The sequence below is a fragment of the Salvelinus namaycush genome, chromosome 38 (genome assembly GCF_016432855.1).
Source record: "Salvelinus namaycush isolate Seneca chromosome 38, SaNama_1.0, whole genome shotgun sequence".
Classification (NCBI taxonomy): domain Eukaryota; kingdom Metazoa; phylum Chordata; class Actinopteri; order Salmoniformes; family Salmonidae; genus Salvelinus; species Salvelinus namaycush.
In genome coordinates, this window is record NC_052344.1 from 8,649,713 (window position 1) to 8,673,227 (window position 23,515).

At 41.8% G+C, this 23,515-nt stretch overlaps 1 protein-coding gene and 1 long non-coding RNA gene across 2 annotated transcripts in view; one reads left to right on the forward strand and one right to left on the reverse strand.

Annotated features, from left to right (window-relative positions):
- The window catches only part of LOC120031920 (USP6 N-terminal-like protein), a 79,193-nt gene extending 77,738 nt beyond the window's left edge, over positions 1-1,455 (reverse strand). Inside the window, exon 1 of the mRNA XM_038977777.1 lies at positions 1,233-1,455. The gene's annotated coding sequence lies outside the window, so the exon portion shown is untranslated. The remainder of the gene's footprint in view (positions 1-1,232) is intronic.
- On the forward strand, positions 412-23,093 carry LOC120031921. The gene is made up of 4 exons (XR_005473770.1): positions 412-601; positions 2,572-2,617; positions 4,459-4,559; positions 23,049-23,093. It is a non-coding gene; the product is annotated as an uncharacterized LOC120031921 (long non-coding RNA).
- Positions 23,094-23,515: the final 422 nt, after the last annotated feature.

Here is a 23,515-nt window from a genome sequence, read left to right on the forward strand (position 1 = left end):
CCATAGCCTACCTATGGATGGCATGTGAAACCACAGCACGACATAGCTCATTGCTAATAATAAAACATTTTTAAAAAAAACAGGCTTTAATTTAAACGATGCATCTGTCAGAAAATGGCGTATATTTCTTTGATGCAGGAGGCTGTGACAGGTAAACACATCCGTTCCTCATCGTAAGGGGCATTCGGCGGCAAGAGACACGATGGGGAGTGCTCGTGAGCTACTGCACGAGAAATGCGATACTCAGCAACCACGCTGCCAGTACCGCCTAGTGATACAATGGAGCACAATAGTTGATATCGCGAATATATTCTCTCCCTGATATCATAACGTCCACTACCGGTCAAACAGGCCAGTAGGCTATAGTTTATTGACTTGCAGTATGATACTGTACACGTGATTTGTTTTTGTGATCTGCTCATGCTGCTGGGTGGAAGCCAGGCAGGAAACTTTCATTCGTGTGTGACATTTGTGAAACAATGTATCGGTTTGCGAGTTCTATGTTTGCAATTTCGCTCTTTGTGGCAAACTATCCCCAAAGCAGTTTTTTCGGTCGAGCCGTATCCCGGAACGGGATAGGATTGAGGCACTGCTACAAAAGGTAACTACTATACCCATTATCCTATGCAGGTCATCGCTACTACAGTAGCCTATAGTCCCAGACGTGGTAAAGAACAAAGGATCGCCTTATTTACTCAGAACACAGCCACATGCGCAAAATACCATTCAATAACTCTAATTCAAATCGTTTAATTATACAATTGATCCCCTTAAATCAATTAGGCTACAGGAGAAACGTTGAAAGCCCCACAAACGTCAAATGAGTGAAAGGAAAGCCAAGCCAACCAGAGCCGCGGAATGCAGGTCTGTGACCAATGGGAGAGCTTGATTCGTGTTTCTGCAGTGTCAACATCGACTCTGCTGCAGGAGGCCGTCCGGGGGTTTGGCTAGGTACTGTAGGCCTCGATGAATAGAAATAAGAACAAAGTTTGAAGCTATTAAACCATATTCCCGATTGTAAACAAAACACTGGAATAATACCGCATACCGAGTCGTTCAGTGCGGACAACACTACACAAACGCGTGCCCCTGGTTCCCATCACATATGCCACTTTCAAAGCCGCAGTCCGCTTGCTAGCGTTTAGCCAACAGTAGTACACTGACATCCATATCGGGGAAGTTGATAAGTTATATTTCCCAGAACATTTCGAAAATGGAAAGGACAGGTTTACCTTGTTCTAACTCGACGTGTCCGTCTTGATCACATCGCTGCGTGTGTTTTCCCGGCCAAACTAGAGTAAAACATGTCCATTGTCCCGTACCAGGAAGTCAGCGCTCTGCCAGAACAGACCACTTCTCAAACTCACTATGGAACCCCTGCAGGGCGCTATGCAATCGATCCCACTCCAGGTAGCAATGCGCCGCCCGACAGGCTTATCTCACCCGCCATGTTGGATCCGAAACGAGGTTGCGGCACATAGTTGGCGAATAGTAAATGACCATTAGTTGTCACTTGCACCTTTTCATTTGATAGAAAAAAACTTAACCACAAAGGAAAAGTAGTCTCATAGTCTTCATAGGCATCATGAAAAGAACAGCGCACGAGTCTTGCTAATAGCCTGTCAATCAACCTGGTCGCCTTTAAATTTATGATAATGATATTAAAGGAAATAACCATTTCTCAGAGTTTTCATTTCAAGTGAAAATATCTGGGGTCTTAAAAGTATTTTCTAGGTTATTTAGAATAGGCTACTTTGTTTTTTGTTACACAAAAATACACAAATTCTGCTATTCTGTTATTTGTAACCAGCAACTCATAGCCGTAACCCTTGTATTTGTTATTGAATGCTGAAGAACTAAAGTGTATATTCTGCAACGTGATACTGCTCTTCTTTTCTCAGCGGGCCACCAACAAAACAAACCAACCTCTATTTATCCTCAGTGTGAAGTATCCACTCGAGTCTAGCTATACAGTATACAGTATACAGAGTCTAGCTATATAGTGTTTACATACCAGTGATCCCACTGAGGGAGAGAGAGACAATTGCTTGTATGCACAGCCAAGTCAGCCTTCAATACATTATCAACTTTTTAACAATGTTATACAAATATAATGTTTAAACAATGTTATAACAGGGCCTGAACCTATCCGTATGATCTGAAGGTTTTGCAAAACTGCACAGTACCTATAGCCCATGGCTAAGGCCCTTGAGAACAAACAGAGAAGTTGTGTTTGCAGGACAGTGATAGTGGGAATGGCCACTTATTGTATTCTACGGATAACAAATAGCCTACCCCAAAACCCTTTAATCTTGAAAGTCATTTTATGCCTGCCAGTTTCCTGGTATATTATGTACAGTACCCACTTTTTAAAACAGGCATGATACAGATACTCTCTTTCTATGACACATCTAGATTCTGGACTGGATGACTAAAATTAAACCAGCCCCAATAATGTGGGTTGTAGTCTTAGTATAAAAATCTGTTTGTCTCTGTTGTGTGTGTATGAAACAGACGTCAGTGCGCTGCTAACATTTTTGCTTTCCTCCACTGTCCCTGTCCCTATACCAGGCTCTTAATTGGTGACCTTTCAACCTAACTGTGGAGTGAGCTTACGGTACGTAACGTTCTTAACTCCGTTACACTCACCCCTAAACTCGCCACACAGGGAGCGACCCTGGCCGTTAAGCTGAGCCAAACTGTGTATCCGGGTCACGGCATCAGTGAAACAGCCGTCAGTGTGCTGCTAAATATATGGCTTCCTCCACTATCTCTGTCTCCATACTGGGCTTAAACAAGTGGTCCTCTTCTCACAAACACACATGACCGCCCTCCTTGAAAACGAACCAACCATTTCCACTATCCCTAAATATCTAATTCGATAGCTCCATCGGCGACATTTGTAGCTAGCTGTGGAGGGAGTTTACGGTCCGTTCTTAACTCTGTTACTTGTGCTTCCTAGTGATGTGGCCCTCTCCTAGCAGAGGCTTTGAGCAACAAAGATGGTGTATAATGTGTGCAGCGCAGTGCGGTAGAGTATTTACCTTTGTGAGAGGGTTATTGGAAGAACATAGAGACTGCTTAAAGGTTATGCTAACTGGGGCCTGTGCCTGCTTGGCTGACTTCAAATAAGAACAAATAGTTCTTAGATTTCACTACAAGTCACTAGCAATGTCTACACATTTTTATTTTATGATTTCACCTTTATTTAACAAGGTAAGCTAGTTGAGAACAAGTTCTCATTTACAACTGCAACCTTATCAAGATAAAGCAAAGCAGTAGACACAAACAACAACACAGAGTTACACATGGAATAAACAAACGTACAGTCAATAACACAATAGAAAAAAGAAAGTCTATATACAGTGTGTGGCAAATAGCGTGAGGAGGTAAGGCATAGGCCATAGTAGCGAAGTAATTACAATTTAGCAGATTAACACTGGAGTGATAGATGAGCAGATGATGATGTGCAAGTAGTGATACTGGTGTGCAAAAGAGCAGAAAAGTTAATAAAAACAATATGGGGATGAGGTAGGTAGATTGGGTGGGCTATTTACAGATGGACTATGTACAGCTGCAGCGATCAGTAAGCTGCTCAGATTGATGTGTTTGTTTTGAGGTTACTATATAAAGAGACTAGACACAATAAACAGGGTATACCGTAGCAAGGTTTGATGTTTATTACATCTAGATTCAATTCAGAAACAGTCACAACAATTTAGTCAAGCAATGTATTCATTTATGTATTTGTCACTTGTTTTTGGAACACACAGTATGACAGACATTAATGAACCGCAGCTCCGTTCAATTAGAAAGCAAACTAGGAGTGCTGTAGAGAAGTCACAAACAGACAAATTAAACTATTTCACCAGCGTCAGGGGTCAATAACCCTTTACAGAAGAGATAGAGAACACAGTGTTCTTCTTGGAACAGTTAGCTAGCCTAGGTGTCTGAGTCACAGGTGGTAATCTGTTGACAGCAGTGCAATCTCTTATCTATCTCTCCCAGTTAGAAACTCTGTCTCGCTCACCTTGTTAGTGTCACACTTTATGTCCCATCAGTTATATTAATGTCACACCTAACGAGGTTAAGGCATTGGGGAGACTGTCACACTCCCGCAGTTTACCCACTGTGTGTGTTGATTTCATGGCCTATTAGGCCTGTGATTGTGGCAGCGGTGTCTGCAAACCAAGTCTGCCCCAACAAGAGTAACTACTCAAATAAACAGCAAAGTATGCTGCCTGACTGATGCACAGAGGGATACCAGTAGATTGTTTTCACTTTGTGTACAATTTTTGTTTGCAGAAATGATTTAATAATTGTATTACAGTCCTGGAGGACATTTCAATACAGCCCTCAAAAAATAAGAATAGTCTGTCTATCCCAGCAGGGAAGAAGTGGAGGCAGATGTCTCCATCCTAATGATCCTTATTAATTGTGGTGACTGTGGACCCACAGATACACAGGGGTTCTCTGGGTGTGGACCAGGAATCAAACACCCACGAGGAGCCCAGGATGCTTCCAACACTGGAGAGCCTGCAGAGGAACTAGCAGGAGAGGTAAACAAACAACACACCCAAGCTTCAATAGGAATCATGTAATAATAGATCACATTTATGGGCTCTAATCACCTCATAACTTTAATGGTTTACCTTTTACATTTCATGTAAAGTGATGGGTAGCACTTACTGTGGCCTTTTGGTATTTGAAGGAAAATACTTATTTAATGGTGCATAAAGTTTAACAGCATCACATGTTTTTATGAGACTGTTCATTTCAGACTAATGGAAATAAAAGCATATTCCAGCTGCATGTTCCTTCATAGTCACAAGATGGCAGCAAAGTACTGTCTAAATCAAATAGGGGTGTAAGTAATTTTGGGAGCATTTCTGAAAATGCAAGTTTTGGATATTAACACTACATACATTGAATAAATAATTTGCCAAAAAACATCCAGTGTCTATTTGGTTATTACAAAGTTTTTGAAAAGTACTATGAGAAAACAAAAGTATGCCTTTTGTATTTTGTATTTGTATTTATTAGGGATCCCCATTAGCTGATTCCAAGGCAGCAGCTACTCATCCTGAGGTCCAAACACACCAAAGCACCCACATTACATTAACAACAACAGATAAAACAATGAACTATGTTTGTACTGAATGAGCTAAAGATAAAACAGTACATCATATAACATCCCTACATCACCACATGTCCACAACACAAAATGTTCAATACCACCATACAACAATGTGTGTGTATTAGAGGTCGACCGATTATGATTTTTCAATGCCGATACCGATACCGATTATTGGAGGACAAAAAAAGCCGATACCGATTAATCGGCCGATTTTATTTAAAAAAAATATATATATATATATATATCATACACACACACACACATTTTTGTAATAATGACAATTGCAACAATACTGAATGAACAATGAACACTTTTATTTTAACTTAATATAATACATAAATACACACACACGCACACAGCTCTGAAGTGACAATGATACTGAAGAGTCTGCTTAGGAGACAAATACTCTCAACTGTTTGAATAAAAATAGAGTTTAAGTTACCTGTGATGAATGTATAAAACAAAAACTTTAATTTCTATATGCAGGAAATCCTATTTTAATAATGGGCATGGTAAAAATTGACAACCAAAGTGCGAGTCATAATTCCCATGACACCTAGCAAAATCTGAAAAGCGGTTCATTCATTTATTCCATAGGATATTTTTAGATTCACTTAAAATAAGGTCTGTGTTTCGTGTAGGCTTACATCACCGTGCCAATTTTATAACTGTGTAGATATCCATAGGACAAGGTAACTCTGATCAATATTGGCTAAATATAAGCGAAGATAAAAAAATTGTAGAGTGGATTTATGAAAATATGTTGACAAACGTTACCTTATCCTAGTGCGATTTACACGGGTATCAAAACGTCGAGGCGGTTTAAGCCTGCACGAAACACAGACCTTATTTGAAGTAGATCAAGACATTCTCTATGGAAGACATGAACGGTAAAATAACGAAGGAACCCCTTTCAAATTCAGCCGCAAGTTATTACAGGAATTATAACGTGTTGACTATTTCTCTCTAAACCATATACCTTTGACTAATCCGGAAACTATCACCTCGAAAACAAAACGTTTATTCCGTTCCGTACTTTATCTAACGGGTGGCATCCATGAGTCTAAATATTCCTGTTACATTGCACAACCTTCAATGTTGTCATAATTACGTAAAATTCTGGCAAATTAGTTCGCAAAGAGCCAGGCGGCCCAAACTGTTGCATATACCCTGACTCTGCGTGCAATGAACGCAAGAGAAATGACACAATTTCACCTGGTTAATATTGCCTGCTAACCTGGATTTCTTTTAGCTAAATATGCAGGTTTAAAAATAAATACTTGTGTATTGATTTTAACTTCTTGTGAATAGGGGGGCGCTGTTTTCACTTTGGAAAAAATCGTGCCCAAATTAAACGGCCTCGTACTCTGTTCTAGATCATACAATATGCATATTATTATTACTATTGGATAGAAAAGACTCTAAAACTGTTTGAAGTATATCTGTGCGTAAAACAGAACTCATTTGGCAGCAAACTTCCATATAGGAAGTGAAAAATCTGAAAACGAGGCTCTGCGTCAGGGCCTGCCTATTCAACTGGCTTTTATTTATCGATCTGTATGCACTTCATACGCCTTCCACTAGATGTCAACAGGCAGTAGAAGGTTGAATGGGGTGTCTAGCTTGATGTGAGGCCGAATAAGAGCTTTTGGAGTGGCAGGTCCGGTATTTTGTCAGTTTTCGACGGCGCGCCGGGAAACCTCACATTGTCTTCTGAAAAGCGTTCGGTATACACTACGAATTGCTCCGGCTCTCATTTTATTTGATACATATGATAATAACATCATAAAGATGGATTTTCAACCGAGTTTGACCAGATTATTTGAAGTTTATTGGGAATTTTGGAATTTTTCGTTCCATGCGCCAAGAGATGAAGGACACGTGCGCTCCACAATGCTAGCCAAAGTTGCTAATTCGACAGAAGAAATGGACATTCTAAAACCAAACAACAATTTATTCTGGACCTAGGACTCCTTGCACAACATTCTGATGGAAGATCAGCAAAAGTAAGACAACATTTATGATGTTATTTCGTATTTCTGTGTAATATGTTGACTCCAACACGGCTGAGAATATGTGAGCGCTGTCTCACAATAATGCATGCTGTATGTTGTGGTAAAGTTATTTTTAAAAATCTAACACAGCGGTGTCACGTTCCTGACCTGTTTTCCCTTGTTTTTGTATTTGTTTAGTATGGTCAGGGCGTGAGTTGGGGTGGGCATTCTATGTTATGTGTTTCTATGTTGGGTTCAATGTATTAGCCTGATATGGTTCTCAATTAGGGGCAGGTGTTTTACGTTTCCTCTGATTGAGAACCATATTAAGGTAGGCTGTTCTCACTGTTTGTTGGTGGGTGATTGTTCCTGTGTCAGTGTTTGTGCCACACGGGACTGTTTCGTTTGTTAGTTTGTTCCTGTTCGTGCGTTCTTCGTTGTTTGTAAGTTCTCATGTTCAGGTCTGTTTACGTCGTTTATTGTTTTGTAGTTTGTTAAGAGTTTTTCCGTCTTCGTCTTTCTTCAAATAAATCATCATGTATTCTACCCAAGCTGCGTTTTGGTTCGATCCATGCTCCTCCTCAGACGAGGAGGAGAACGAACGTTACAAGCGGTTGCATTAAGAACCAGTGTATCTTTCATTTGCCACACAACAAGTATTTTTATGTAAAGTTTATGATGAGTTCTTTGGTTAGATTAGGTGAGTGTCCAAAATATCTCCGGACATTCTGGTGAATTGTTGCTACGTATTCACAATGTATAACCACGATTTGCAGCTCTAAATATGCACATTTTCGAACAAAACATAAATGTATTGTATAACATGATGTTATAAGACTGTCATCTGATGAAGTTGTCCAAAGGTTAGTGATTAATTTTATATCTATTGCTGGTTTTTGCGAAAGCTATGTTGGCGGTGAATAAATGTTTTTGTGTGTTTGGCTATTGTGGTAAGCTAATATAATTCTATATTGTGTTTTCGCTGTAAAACAGTTAAAAAATCGGAAATATTGGCTGGATTCACAAGATGTTTATCTTTCATTTGCTGTACACCATGTATTTTTCATAAATGTTTTATGATGAGTATTTATGTATTTCACGTTGCTCTCTGTAATTATTCTGGCTGCTTTGGTGCTATTTGTGATGGTGGCTGCAATGTAAAACCAGGATTTGTAGCTATAAATATGCACATTTTCGAACAAAACATAAATGTATTGTATAACATGATGTTATAAGACTGTCATCTAATGAAGTTGTTCTAGGTTAGTGATTAATTTTATCTCTATTTGTGGGTTTTGTGAAGGCTACCTATGCGGTGGAAACATGGTGAAAATATCCCGTTGTGTGTTTGGCTATTGTGGTTAGCTAATATAAATACATATTGTGTTTTCGCTGTAAAACATTTTAAAAATCGGAAATGATGGCTGGATTCACAAGATGTTTATCTTTCATTTGTTGTATTGGACTTGTGATTTCATGAAATTATATTATATGATATCCCTGTGGCGCTAGGCTATGCTAGTCAGCTTTGTTGGTGAGGAGGATCCCGGATCCGGGAGGGAGAAGCGGTAGAGGTTTTAAGAAAGGCATTGATGTTTATGGTTAAGTACACATTGGAGCAATGACAGTCATTGATTGATTGTTTTTTATAAAATAAGTTTAATGTTAGCTAGCAACTTACCTTAGCTTACTGCATTCTCTAACAGGCAGGCTCCTCGTGGAGTGCAATGTAATCAGGTGTTAGAGCATTGGACTAGTTAACTGTAAGGTTGCACGATTGGATCCCCCGAGCTGACAAGGTTAAAAATCTGTCGTTCTGCCCCGTTCCTAGGCCGTCATTGAAAATAAGAATGTGTTCTTAACTGACTTGCCTAGTTAAATAAAGATTAAATAAAGGTGTAACAAAAAATAAAAAAGAATCGGCAAATCGGCGCCCAAAAATACAGATTTCCGATTGTTATGAAAACTTGAAATCGGCCCCGATTAATCGGCCATTCCGATTAATCGGTCGACCTCTAGTGTGTATGCATATGTCTGTACCTTTGTGTGTGTCTCTTCACCGTCCCAGTTGTTCCATAAGGTGTATTTTTACCTTCTTTCTAAATCTGATTCTAATGCTTGCATCAGTTACCTGATGTGGAATAGAGTTCCATGTAGTCATGGCTCTATGTAGTACTGTGCGTTTCCCATAGTCTGTTCTGGACTTGAGGACAGTGAAGAGACCTTTGGTGGCATGTCTTGTGGGGTATGCATGAGTGTCCGAGTATTTTAAACAGACAGCTCGGTACATTCAGTTTGTCTACACCTCTTACAAAAACAAGTAATGATGAAGTCAATCTCTCTTCCACTTTGAGCCATGAGAGATTGACATGCATATCATTGATGTTAGCTCTCTGTGTACTTTTAAGGGCCAGCCGTGCTGCCCTGTTCTGAGCCAAATGCAATTTTTCCAACTCCCTTTTTGTGGCACTTGACCACACTACTGAACAGTAGTCTAGGTGCGATAAAACTAGGGCCTGTAGGACCTGCCTTGTTGATAGTGTTGTTAACTTCTTATGGCTGGGGGCAGTATTGAGTAGCTTGGATGAATAAGGTGCCCAGAGTAAACTGCCTGCTACTCAGTCCCAGAAGCTAAGATATGCATATTATTAGTATATTTGGATAGAAAACACTCTGGAGTTTCTAAAACTGTTTGAATGATGTCTGTGAGTATAACAGAACTCATATGGCAGGCAAAAACCAGAGAAAAAATCCAACCAGGAAGTGGGAAATCTGAGGTTTGTAGTTTTTCAACTCATGGCCTATCGAATATAAAGTGGGATATTGGTCATATTGCACTTCCTAAGGCTTCCACTAGATGTCAACAGTCTTTAGAACCTTTGTTTGATGCTTCTACTGCGAAGAAGGGGGGAATGAGGGCTCTTTGAGTCAGGGGTCTGGCAGAGTGCCATGAGCTGACCACGTGTGTTCATGAGAGAGTTAGCTTGCGTTCCATTGCATTTCTGAAGACAAAGGAATTCTCCGGTTGAAACATTATTGAAGATTTATGATAAAAACATCCTAAAGATTGATTCTATACATTGTTTGACCTGTTTCTACGGACTGTAACTTAACTTTTGGACTTTGTCTGCTCGCGCCTCATGAATTTGGATTATTGGGCTAAACACGCAAACAAAAAGGAGGTATTTGGACAAATGATGTACTTTATCGAACAAATCAAACATTTATTGTGGAACTGGGATTCCTGGGAGTGCATTCTGATGAAGATCATCAAAGGTAAGTGAATATTTATAACTCTATTTCTGACTTCTGTTGACTCCAACATGGCGGATATCTGTATGGCTTTGTTGTCTGAGCGCTGTACTCCGTTTTTCCAGCAGCAGACTATGATCGATAATGTCAAAAGCTACACTGAAGTCTAACAAGACAGCCCCCACAATCATTTTATCTACAATTTCTCTCAGCCAATCATCAGTCATTTGTGTAAGTGCTGTGCTTGTTGAGTGTTCTTCCCTATAAGTGTTCTGAAAGTCTGTTGTCAATTTGTTTACTGTGAAATAGCATTGTATCAAACACCATTTTTTACAGAAGTTTACTAAGGGTTGGTAACAGGCTGATTGGTTGGCTATTTGAGCCAGTAAAGGGGGCTTTACTATTATTGGGTAGAGGAATGACTAGCTTCCCTCCATGCCTGAGAGCACACACTTTCTAGTAGGCTTAAATTGAAGATGTGGCAAATACGAGTGGCAATATCGTCCGCTATTATCCTCAATCGTTTTCCATCCAGATTTTCTTTCATAATTTGGTCAGATATACTTGGATGTGTAGTGTCAGAATTTGTTGCTGGCATGTCATCCCTAAGTTTGCTTATCTTGCCAATAAAAAAGTCATTAAAGTAGTTGGCAATATCAGTGGGCTTTGTGATGAATAAGCCATCTGATTCAATGAATGAAGGAACAGAGTTGGCTTTTTTACCCAAAATGTTATATAAGGTGCTCCAAAGCTTTTTACTATCATTCTTAATATCATTTATCTTTGTTTCATACTATTGTTTATTTTCCCATTTATTTAGTGTAGTCACATCATTTCTTAATTTGCAATACGTCAGTTGGGCTGCCAGACTTATTTGCTATACCTTTTGCCCCATCCCTCTCAATTCCTCATCAATCCGAGGATATTTAACAGTTTTTACAGTCATTTTCTTAATGGGTGCGTGCTTATTAGTAATTGTAATAAGCAATTTCATAAATGTGTTAAGTGCAGCATCTGGTTGCTCCTCATTACACACCACAGACCCGCAAATATTCTTTATATCATCAACATATTAATCACGACAAAACTTCTTGTATGACCTCTTATACACTATATTAGGCCCAGCCTTTGGAACTTTGGTTTTCCTAGATATGGCTATTATATTGTGATCACTACATCCTATGGATTTGGATACTGCTTTAAAGCTAATTTCTGCAGCATTAGTAAAGATGTGATCAATACATGTTGATGATTTCATTCCTGTACTGTTTGTAACCACCCTGGTAGGTTGACTGACAACCTGAACAGGTTGCAGGCACTGGTTACAGTAAAAAAAATGATTGAGTGGGCAGCTTGATGAGAGCCAGTCAATATATAAAATCACCCAGAAAATATACTTCTCTGTTGATATCATATACATTATCAAGCATTTCACACATATTATCCAGATACTGACTGTTAGCACTTGGTGGTCTATAGCAGCTTCTCTCAAGAAGGGGCTTTAGGTGAGGCAGATGAACCATATTATTTCAACAGTAGATTGTCTCTAAGCTTTACAGGAATGTCGTTCTGAATATAGACCGCAACACCACCCCCGTTGGCATTTCTGTCTTTTCGGTAGATGTTATAACCATGTGTTTCTACCACTGTATCATCAAAAGTATTATCTAAGTGCGTTTCAGAAAGTCAGAATATGAATGTCATCTGTTACAAGCAAGTTATTGACTTCATGGACCTTGTTCCTCAGGCTGCATATGTTAATATGGGCTATTTTGAGCATTTTTCTGGGTTGCTTGGTTTATAATGCTTTACTGGGAAGCTTATAAGTAGACTTGCTCATGTTATTTATATTGGAGCTGATAGTGCAGGGTGAGCTGCATAACGTGGTCTTCCTACTAGGTGCTAACAGTGTAAATCTGGTTCATAGGCTCATGATTACTGCATACAAAAGCTGTAGGATCAACAGAGGTACACAGGGCAATTAGGTGAACATAAATTATGTTACTTACATTGTCTGCCAACGCCCCTAGGATAATGTACATTTGATGCAGCATTATGACGACTCATTGTCACAATGGTAGGGATTAACTGAGCTGGTCTTGGGTCATTGATAAGTTATGTCCTGTACTCGTGCTCCTGGGTAGCACAGTCGGAAGCAGCCTTGTTATGTCCTGTACTCGTGCTCCTGTAGCACAGGGTTTTTGCCTTGGGGACCGAGATGTTTCTCACCATAGAGCTGCCTATGATGACAGCCGGGGATGTTGAATGGGCCGGTCTCTCAGGCAGCCTCACGGTCTGATGAAGGTGGGAGCTCCGAGGATCTGAACCCGAGGTAGAAGCCACCAGAGAGGGAGACAGAACAGAGGACGAAGACACAGGTACCTCCGGATCCGATCTTAAATGGGAAGTCATCAAGGAAGAAGGTGGCGGAACCTCTGGATCCAGGGCGGCAAAGCCGTTTCTGGTCTGTGTCAGGTCCGGGCTCAACATCTCCAAGGAGACTCCCGTTGCCAGAGGACGCTTTATTTGACTTCCACAGCGAGTGACGTATCTCCATGGCTGGTTGGTTGGGTCGAGAACAGCTCCGTTCTCCAGGGAAGGGGTAGACCCCTTCAGGGATGGAACCCTGCTGAGCACCGGCCAGTCGACTGTGGAGAGCCGACACAGCGGCGACACTTCCACCAGACCAGAGCAGCGGCAGTGATGCCCACATATAGAATTCAACTTTGTTACAATTCGATTATTAAGTCTTTGTTTGCTCTACCGAAGCAGAGATTGAATTCTGGATAAGGAATTTTGTTTTGCTCATACTTTCATTGAATGCTCTTGTACCTGCAAAATAAATCTGGAGATGCAGAGGACACCCCTCATTCAAAGCCTCTCTGTGTGGCCATCCTGCCCTCTTCCTTATAATGATGACAGAGAGTTGTTGATCTTGGCTTTAGAGTTGGACATAGGATTTCAATCAACCATGCCATGGTTAAGTCAATGATCAGGGAACACTTTTTATTTGAAGCTGCTGCCCTGGCTCGATTCAAACCTTGGGCTAGATTCGATCAAATCCGCACTAGCCGGCATCCACATAGCGGTAATTTTGACGTGCCGGAGGTGGAACCGCGTTAGAGATCCACAAGTGGCTCCTTGTGTTACTTTACACTGCCATTGGATGCAATGAAACCACACCCAAGTTTATATCCGACAAATCTCATGCAGCCGTGTTATAAGTTCAAACATTTGAATGCGTGATGTTCTATTGCCTACACCTCGATTAGTCTGGTATAGCTGTTCCCATAGACACGTATAGGGGAAACACTTGACTGCCTGTAATTATTTCTCGCACCGTTTTGAACTGCTAATGCAGTTGGGATAATAAGGAAGGGAATGGTTGGTGATGCACAAGAGCAGCCGCTCATCAATTTGTCATCTCCTACCGCAGTTACGCCTCCAAACATCCTCTATGTGGATGTCGGCCAGTGCGGGTTAATGCTCGATCTGATTGAATCGAGGCCTACGTTATTATTCCGTGGCTTTAGGTGTTGTGGAAGGTGAAGAGGGGGAGAGTTCAATCAGAACTAGTGGAGCTCTCTGGAATGACTCCCACCTTGTCCACCAGAGGTCATGAGTTCACTACTTTCTCAACTTGTCTCCTGTAATGGCAGTGGCAGTGGAGAAACATTGGATGCTAGTGTGTAACTCTTATATTGAAGTTGTATGTACTATGTAGCCCGGGAATGTGATTTCTGTTACGTAAGTCTGCAGAGGTGCCTTTCCATCTGAAATACACAGATATGTGGATTAATCTGTGGCTGTGGGTTCAATCCTTAGTTCAATCCTTGTGTGTATTTCTTCACATTCAGAGTGTGAAAGAGCCGGTGGCTCTGTGTTAAGGTTCTCGCCTCTGAAGCGCAGGGTTGCAGGTTTGATCCCTGGCTCATCACCTGGTTGTGTTGACACTCTGGGATAGTTGGAAGGCTGTCATAATTCATGAGGATGAATACCTGGGATCCCCTCTCTTACGAAGTGCAGTGGTTATGGAGAAAAACTCCCAGAAAAGTTAACCTATCGTCTGGAAACGCAGTGGGGAACCCCAGGAATTCCCCCCCTCTGCCCCAGGAATTTCCCCCCTCTGCCCCAGGAATTTCCCCCTCTGCTTATCATGCCTTTCCAGCCAATTCCACTTTGTGTGGCAGCAGCTCCCCAAGTGGCTCTGACTCACTGACCAGCAGAGTCCTCAGTAGGCAACCATGCCCAGGAGCTGGCACCTAGGTTCAAACCTACAACCCTGTGCTTAGGGGGCAAGATCCTTACTCTGTGGCATTGATAGGTGCAGAAATGTAATCAAAAGCACAGGTGAGACTTGAAGCCCAGAACCTTAGCTTCAAAGTAGAGATTTATCCTCAGAGCCACTGACTCCATCACACTTTTGCCTCTTCTCTTATATATTTAACATTGAGAGATGCGGAATTGTAGACAAAAGTGCAAGATATAAGATTTGAACCTATGACCTCTAGGTTGTAAGACAGGGTCTCAACCCCAGAGCCACTGACATTGTGAGTTGGGAAGATTAACCTACCAGTAGTAGATCCCTTGTAGATCTTACTGTGGTATTCTGGGCTCTGCCAGTGACACCCTTTGGCTCCCATGATGTAGATGCACTCGTGTCTGTTGCGATGTCCATAGACATTAGTGTCATTCATTTACATAATGATAATTAGAGCAGCATATTGGCCACTTTTAAAGTGTCACCTCCCTTTACAGTCAGTGGGACTGGAATGTCTCTGTTTGCAGCACCAACCTCAATCTGTTTGGAGCGTCTGCGTACTGCCTGTCGACAAAGTTCCGCTGTAATATGAGCACTTTGATAGATTAGATCAGTTTCCTGTATCTCTGCTAGGAGGTGGGGGGCAACAGCTGCCTCTCTGGGTGATTAATCTTCATTAGGCTCATCAAACAATCCTCTTCCTCTCCCTCTCTCTCTCTCTCAAACTTTCCCATCTCCTGTTCTCTCTCTTACACTTTCTCATCTCCTGTTCTCTCTCTTACACTTTCTCATCTCCTGTTCTCTCTCACACTTTCCCATCTCCTGTTCTCTCTCTTACACTTTCTCATCTCCTGTTCTCTCTCTTACACTTTCTCACCTCCTGTTCTCTCTCACACTTTCCCATCTCCTGTTCTCTCTCACACTTTCTCATCTCCTGTTCTCTCTCACACTTTCTCATCTCCTGTTCTCTCTCACACTTTCCCATCTCCTGTTCTCTCTCACACTTTCTCACCTCCTGTTCTCTCTCAAACTTTCCCATCTCCTGTTCTCTCTCACACTTTCTCATCTCCTGTTCTCTCTCACACTTTCTCATCTCCTGTTCTCTCTCACACTTTCCCATCTCCTGTTCTCTCTCACACTTTCTCACCTCCTGTTCTCTCTCAAACTTTCTCATCTCCTGTTCTCTCTCACACTTTCCCATCTCCTGTTCTCTCTGACACTTTCTCGTCTCCTGTTCTCTCTTACACTTTCCCATCTCCTGTTCTCTCTCACACTTTCCCATCTCCTGACTCTCTCACACTTTCCCATCTCCTGTTCTCTCTCACACTTTCCCATCTCCTGTTCTCTCTCACACTTTCTCATCTCCTGTTCTCTCTCACACTTTCCCATCTCCTGTTCTCTCTCACACTTTCTCATCTCCTGTTCTCTCTCACACTTTCTCATCTCCTGTTCTCTCTCACACTTTCTCATCTCCTGTTCTCTCTCACACTTTCTCATCTCCTGTTCTCTCTCACACTTTCTCATTTCCTGTTCTCTCTCACACTTTCTCATCTCTGGTTCTCTCTCTTACACTTTCTCATCTCCTGTTCTCTCTCACACTTTCCCATCTCCTGGTCTCTCTCACACTTTCTCATCTCCTGTTCTCTCTCACACTTTCCCATCTCCTGTTCTCTCTCACACTTTCCCATCTCCTGTTCTCTCTCACACTTTCTCATCTCCTGTTCTCTCTCACACTTTCCCATCTCCCGTTCTCTCTCACACTTTCTCATCTCCTGTTCTCTTTCACATTTTCTCATCTCCTGTTCTCTCTGACACTTTCTCATCTCCTGTTCTCTCTCACACTTTCTCATCTCCTGTTCTCTCTCACACTTTCCCATCTCCTGTTCTCTCTCACACTTTCTCACCTCCTGTTCTCTCTCAAACTTTCTCATCTCCTGTTCTCTCTCACACTTTCCCATCTCCTGTTCTCTCTGACACTTTCTCGTCTCCTGTTCTCTCTTACACTTTCCCATCTCCTGTTCTCTCTCACACTTTCCCATCTCCTGACTCTCTCACACTTTCCCATCTCCTGTTCTCTCTCACACTTTCTCATCTCCTGTTCTCTCTCACACTTTCTCATCTCCTGTTCTCTCTCACACTTTCCCATCTCCTGTTCTCTCTCACACTTTCTCATCTCCTGTTCTCTCTCACACTTTCTCATCTCCTGTTCTCTCTCACACTTTCTCATCTCCTGTTCTCTCTCACACTTTCTCATCTCCTGTTCTCTCTCACACTTTCTCATTTCCTGTTCTCTCTCACACTTTCTCATCTCTGGTTCTCTCTCTTACACTTTCTCATCTCCTGTTCTCTCTCACACTTTCCCATCTCCTGGTCTCTCTCACACTTTCTCATCTCCTGTTCTCTCTCACACTTTCCCATCTCCTGTTCTCTCTCACACTTTCCCATCTCCTGTTCTCTCTCACACTTTCTCATCTCCTGTTCTCTCTCACACTTTCCCATCTCCCGTTCTCTCTCACACTTTCTCATCTCCTGTTCTCTTTCACATTTTCTCATCTCCTGTTCTCTCTGACACTTTCTCATCTCCTGTTCTCTCTCACACTTTCTCATCTCCTGTTCTCTCTCACACTTTCCCATCTCCTGTTCTCTCATACACTTTCTCATCTCCTGTTCTCTCTCACACTTTCTCATCTCCTGTTCTCTCTCACACTTTCTCATCTCCTGTTCTCTCTCACACTTTCTCATCTCCTGTTCTCAATCTCTCAAACTTTCCCATCTCCTGTACTCACTCTCCCTCACGTTCCCACAGTGGTGGAAAAGTCGCCAACTATCATACTTGAGTAAAAGTAAAGATACCTTATAGAAAATTACTCAAGTAAAAGTAAAATTCTACTTGAGTAAAAGTATAAAAGTATTTGGTTTAAAATATACTTCAGTATCAAAAGTAAAAGTATAAATAATTTCAAATTCCTTATATTAAGCAAACCAGATGGCACTATTTTCTTGTTTTTTGTATTTACGGAAAGCCACGGGCACACTCCAACTTTCAGACAACATTTACAAACAAAGCATTTGTGTTTAGTGAGTCCGCCAGATCAGAGGCAGTAGGGATGACCAGGGATGTTCTGTTGATAAGTGCGTGAATTTGACTATTTCCTGTCCTGCTAAGCATTCAAAATGTAACGAGTACTTTTGGGTGTCAGGGAAAATGTATGGGGTAAAAAGTACAATATTTTCTTAATGAATGTAGTGAAGTAAAAGTTGTCAGACATATAAATAGTAAAGATCCCCCCCGAAAAACTACTTAAGTAGTACTTTAAAGTATTTTTACTTCCCATCTCCTGTACTCACTCTCCCTCACTTTCCCATCTCCTGTACTCACTCTCCCATCTCTTGTTCTCACCATCTCTCACTTTTCCATCTCCTGTTCTCTCTCTCTCGCTCTCTCACTTTTCTATCTCTTAAGGGGTATACTACAACGCAGGAGCGCAACTTTGGTTTTAGAAGTGGGGGGGACATAATAATAAAAATATATATATTATTATTATTATTCGTTTTTTTATGGGTAGATCAGCTTTAATATTGCAGATAGATTGTGGCTTCCATCAACGTAATTGTCTACATAATTTCCAATCCCTCATATATTTTTTTGTAAATATAGAGTACCAGTCAAAAGTTTGGACACACCTACTCATTCAAGCAGTTTTCTTTATTTTAACTATTTTCTACATTGTAGAATAATAGTGAAGACAAACTATGAAATAACACATATGGAATCATGTGTTAAACAAATGAAAATATATTTTATATTTGAGATTCTTCAAAGTAGCCACCCTTTGCCTTGGAAAATAGTAAAAATAAAGGAAAACCCTTGAATGAGTAGTTGTGTCCAAACTTTTGACTGGTACTGTATGTATTGAATATCCCTGAATAACGGGTCGCCACTGTAATGTAAGCCAACTTTTGGCCAGCTCTCTATCTAACGGGACATCAACTGGCGAAAGCTTGCCAAGTTAATTTACTTCTGAAACGGGACAAAACAAAGGCAACAAAACATGTCCGTACAAACAACTGCTGTTAGATAGTAATAATAGCCACCTCATATCACTATCTGACAGATAACTAGAAGCTAGAGCTGACCTGGCTGTGTGGTAGCTACTCACTAGCGTAGCTTATTCATTCACCTCAGTCGAGAGGTGTTACTTTTTGAACTTTTTGTTTTTACTTTAGTTTATTTAGTAAATCTTTTCTCAACTCTATTTCTTGAACTGCATTGTTGGTTAAGTACTTGTAAGTAAGCATTTCACGGTAAGGTTGTACCAGAATACCTGTTGTATTCTGCGCATGTGACAAATACAATTTGATTTGTACCAACGATGTTAGGATGAAACAGTCAGAGGTCACCAAGCACAACATAGCTTCAGTGTGTAAATCAGCTAGAAAGATGTGTCGGCATCGAGTAATTGTCTCTGGCCCCCTCCCAGTTAGGGGGAGTGACGAGCTCTACAGCAGAGTCTCACAACTCAATCGCTGGTTGAAAACTGTTTTCTGCCCCTCCCAAAAGATAGAATTTGTAGATAATTGGCCCTCTTTCTGGGACTCACCCACAAACAGGACCAAGCCTGACCTGCTGAGGAGTGACGGACTCCATCCTAGCTGGAGGGGTGCTCTCATCTTATCTACCAACATAGACAGGGCTCTAACTCATCTAGCTCCACAATGAAATAGGGTGCAGGCCAGGCAGCAGGCTGTTAGCCAACCTGCCAGCTTAGTGGAGTCTGCCACTAGCATAGTCAGTGTAGTCAGCTCAGCCATCCCCATTGAGACTGTGTCTGTGCCTCGACCTAGGTTGGGCAAAACTAAACATGGCGGTGTTCGCCTTAGCAATCTCATTAGGATAAAGACCTCCTCCATTCCTGCCATTATTGAAAGAGATCGTGATACCTCACATCTCAAAATAGGGTTACTTAATGTTAGATCCCTCACTTCAAAGGCAGTTATAGTCAATGAACTAATCACTGATCATAATCTTGATGTGATTGGCCTGACTGAAACATGGCTTAAGCCTGATGAATTGACTGTGTTAAATGAGGCCTCACCTCCTGGTTACACTAGTGACCATATCCCCCGTGCATCCCGCAAAGGTGGAGGTGTTGCTAATATTTACGATAGCAAATTTCAATTTACAAAAAAAAGAAAAATGACATTTTCGTCTTTTGAGCTTCTAGTCATGAAATCTATGCAGCCTACTCAATCACTTTTTATAGCTACTGTTTACAGGCCTCCTGGGCCATATACAGCGTTCCTCTCTGAGTTCCCTGAATTCCTATTGGACCTTGTAGTCATAGCAGATAATATTCTAATTTTTGGTGATTTTAATATTCATATGGAAAAGTCCACAGACCCACCCCAAAAGGCTTTCGGAGCCATCATCGACTCAGTGGGTTTTGTCCAACATGTCTCTGGACCTACTCACTGCCACAGTCATACTCTGGACCTAGTTTTGTCCCATGGAATAAATGTTGTAGATCTTAATGTTTTTCCTCATAATCCTGGACTATCGGACCACCATTTTATTACGTTTGCAATCACAACAAATAATCTGCTCAGACCCCAACCAAGGAGCATCAAAAGTCGTGCTATAAATTCTCAGACAACACAAAAATTCCTTGATGCCCTTCCAGACTCCTTCTGCCTACCCAAGGACGTCAGAGGACAAAAATCAGTTAACTACCTAACTGAGGAACTCAATTTAACCTTGCGCAATACCCTAGATGCAGTTGCACCCCTAAAAACGAAAAACATTTGTCATAAGAAACTAGCTCCCTGGTATACAGAAAATACCCGAGCTCTGAAGCAAGCTTCCAGAAAATTGGAACGGAAATGGCGCCACACCAAACTGGAAGTCTTCCGACTAGCTTGGAAAGACAGTACCGTGCAGTATCGAAGAGCCCTCACTGCTGCTCGATCATCCTATTTTTCCAACTTAATTGAGGAAAATAAGAACAATCCAAAATGTATTTTTGATACTGTTGCAAAGCTAACTAAAAAGCAGCATTCCCCAAGAGAGGATGGCTTTCACTTCAGCAGTAATAAATTCATGAACTTCTTTGAGGAAAAGATCATGATCATTAGAAAGCAAATTACGGACTCCTCTTTAAATCTGCGTATTCCTCCAGGGCTTAGCTGTCCTGAATCTGCACTGCTCTGCCAGGGCCTGGGATCGGGAGAGACACTTAAGTGTTTTAGTACTATATCTCTTGACACAATGATGAAAATAATCATGGCCTCTAAACCTTCAAGCTGCATACTGGATCCTATTCCAACTAGGATAAACTAAACTACTGAAAGAGCTGCTTCATGTGCTTGGCCCTCCTATGTTGAACATAATAAACGGCTCTCTATCCACCGGATGTGTACCAAACTCACTAAAAGTGGCAGTAATAAAGCCTCTCTTGAAAAAGCCAAACCTTGACCCGGAAAATATAAAAAACTATCGGCCTATATCGAATCTTCCATTCCTCTCAAAAATGTTAGAAAAAGCTGTTGCACAGCAACTCACTGCCTTCCTGAAGACAAACAATGTATACGAAATGCTTCAGTCAGGTTTTAGACCCCATCATAGCACTGAGACTGCACTTGTGAAGGTGGTAAATGACCTTTTAATGGCGTCAGACCGAGGCTCTGCATCTGTTCTCGTGCTACTAGACCTTAGTGCTGCCTTTGACACCATCGATCACCACATTCTTTTGGAGAGACTGGAAACCCAAATTGGTCTACACGGACAAGTTCTGGCCTGGTTTAGATCTTATCTGTCGGAAAGATATCAGTTTGTCTCTGTGAATGGTTTGTCCTCTGACAAATCAACTGTACATTTCGGTGTTCCTCAAGGTTCCGTTTTAGGACCACTATTGTTTTCACTATATATTTTACTTCTTGGGGATGTTATTCGAAAACATAATGTTAACTTTCACTGCTATGCGGATGACACACAGCTGTACATTTCAATGAAACATGGTGAGGCCCCAAAATTGCCCTCGCCTGTGTTTCAGACATAAGGAAGTGGATGGCTGAAAACTTTCTACTTTTAAACTCAGACAAAACAGAGATGCTTGTTCTAGGTCCCAAGAAACAAAGAGATCTTCTGTTAAATCTGACAATTAATCTTGATGGTTGTAAAGTCGTCTCAAATAAAACTGTGAAGGACCTCGGCTTTACTCTTGACCCTGATCTCTCTTTTGACGAACATATCAAGACTGTTTCAAGGACAGCTTTTTTCCATCTACGTAACATTGCAAAAATCAGAAATTTTCTGTCTAAAAATGATGCAGAAAAATTAATCCATGCATTTGTTACTTCTAGGTTAGACTACTGCCATGCTCTACTTTCCGGCTACCCGGATAAAGCACTAAATAAACTTCAGTTAGTGCTAAATACGGCTGCTAGAATCCTGACTAGAACCAAGAAATTTGATCATATTACTCCAGTGCTAGCTTCCCTACACTGGCTTCCTGTTAAGGCAAGGGCTGATTTCAAGGTTTTACTGTTAACCTATAAAGCGTTACATGGGCTTGCTCCTACCTATCTTTCCGAGTTGGTCCTGCCGTACATACCTACACGTACGCTACGGTCACAAGACGCAGGCCTCCTAATTGTCCCTAGAATTTCTAAGCAAACAGCTGGAGGCAGGGCTTTCTCCTATAGATCTCCATTTTTATGGAATGGTCTGCCTACCCATGTGAGAGACGCAGACTCGGTCTCAACCTTTAAGTCTTTACTGAAGACTTATCTCTTCAGTAGGTCATATGATTGAGTGTAGTCTGGCCCAGGAGTGTGAAGGTGAACGGAAAGGCTCTGGAGCAACGAACTGCCCTTGCTGTCTCTGCCTGGCCGGTTCCCCTCTCTCCACTGGGATTCTCTGCCTCTAACCCTATTACAGGGGCTGAGTCACTGGCTTACTGGTGCTCTTTCATGCCGTCCCTAGGAGGGGTGCGTCACTTGAGTGGGTTGAGTTACTGACGTGATCTTCCTGTCTGGGTTGGCGCCCCCCCTTGGTTTGTGCTGTGGTGGAGATCTTTGTGGGCTATACTCGGCCTTGTCTCAGGATTGTAAGTTGGTGGTTGAAGATATCCCTCTAGTGGTGCGGGGGCTGTGCTTTGGCAAAGTGGGTGGGGTTATATCCTTCCTGTTTGGCCCTGTCCGGGGGTGTCATCGGATGGGGCCACAGTGTCTCCTGACCCCTCCTGTCTCAGCCTCCAGTATTTATGCTGCAGTAGTTTGTGTCGGGGGGCTAGGGTCAGTTGGTTATATCTGGAGTACTTCTCCTGTCTTATCCAGTGTCCTGTGTGAATTTAAGTATGCTCTCTCTAATTCTCTCCTTCTCTCTTTCTTTCTCTCTCTCTCGGAGGACCTGAGCCCTAGGACCATACGTCAGGACTACCGGGCATGATGACTCCTTGCTGTCCCCAGTCCACCTGGCCTTGCTGCTGTTCCAGTTTCAACTGTTCTGCCTGCGGTTATGGAACCCCTACCTGTCCCAGACCTGCTGTTTTCAACTCTTAATGATCGGCTATGAAAAGCCAACTGACATTTATTCCTGATTATTATTTGACCATGTTTGTCATTTATGAACATTTTGAACATCTTGGCTCTCTCTAATTCTCTCCTTCTCTCTTTCTTTCTCTCTCTCTCGGAGGACCTGAGCCCTAGGACCATACGTCAGGACTACCGGGCATGATGACTCCTTGCTGTCCCCAGTCCACCTGGCCTTGCTGCTGTTCCAGTTTCAACTGTTCTGCCTGCGGTTATGGAACCCCTACCTGTCCCAGACCTGCTGTTTTCAACTCTTAATGATCGGCTATGAAAAGCCAACTG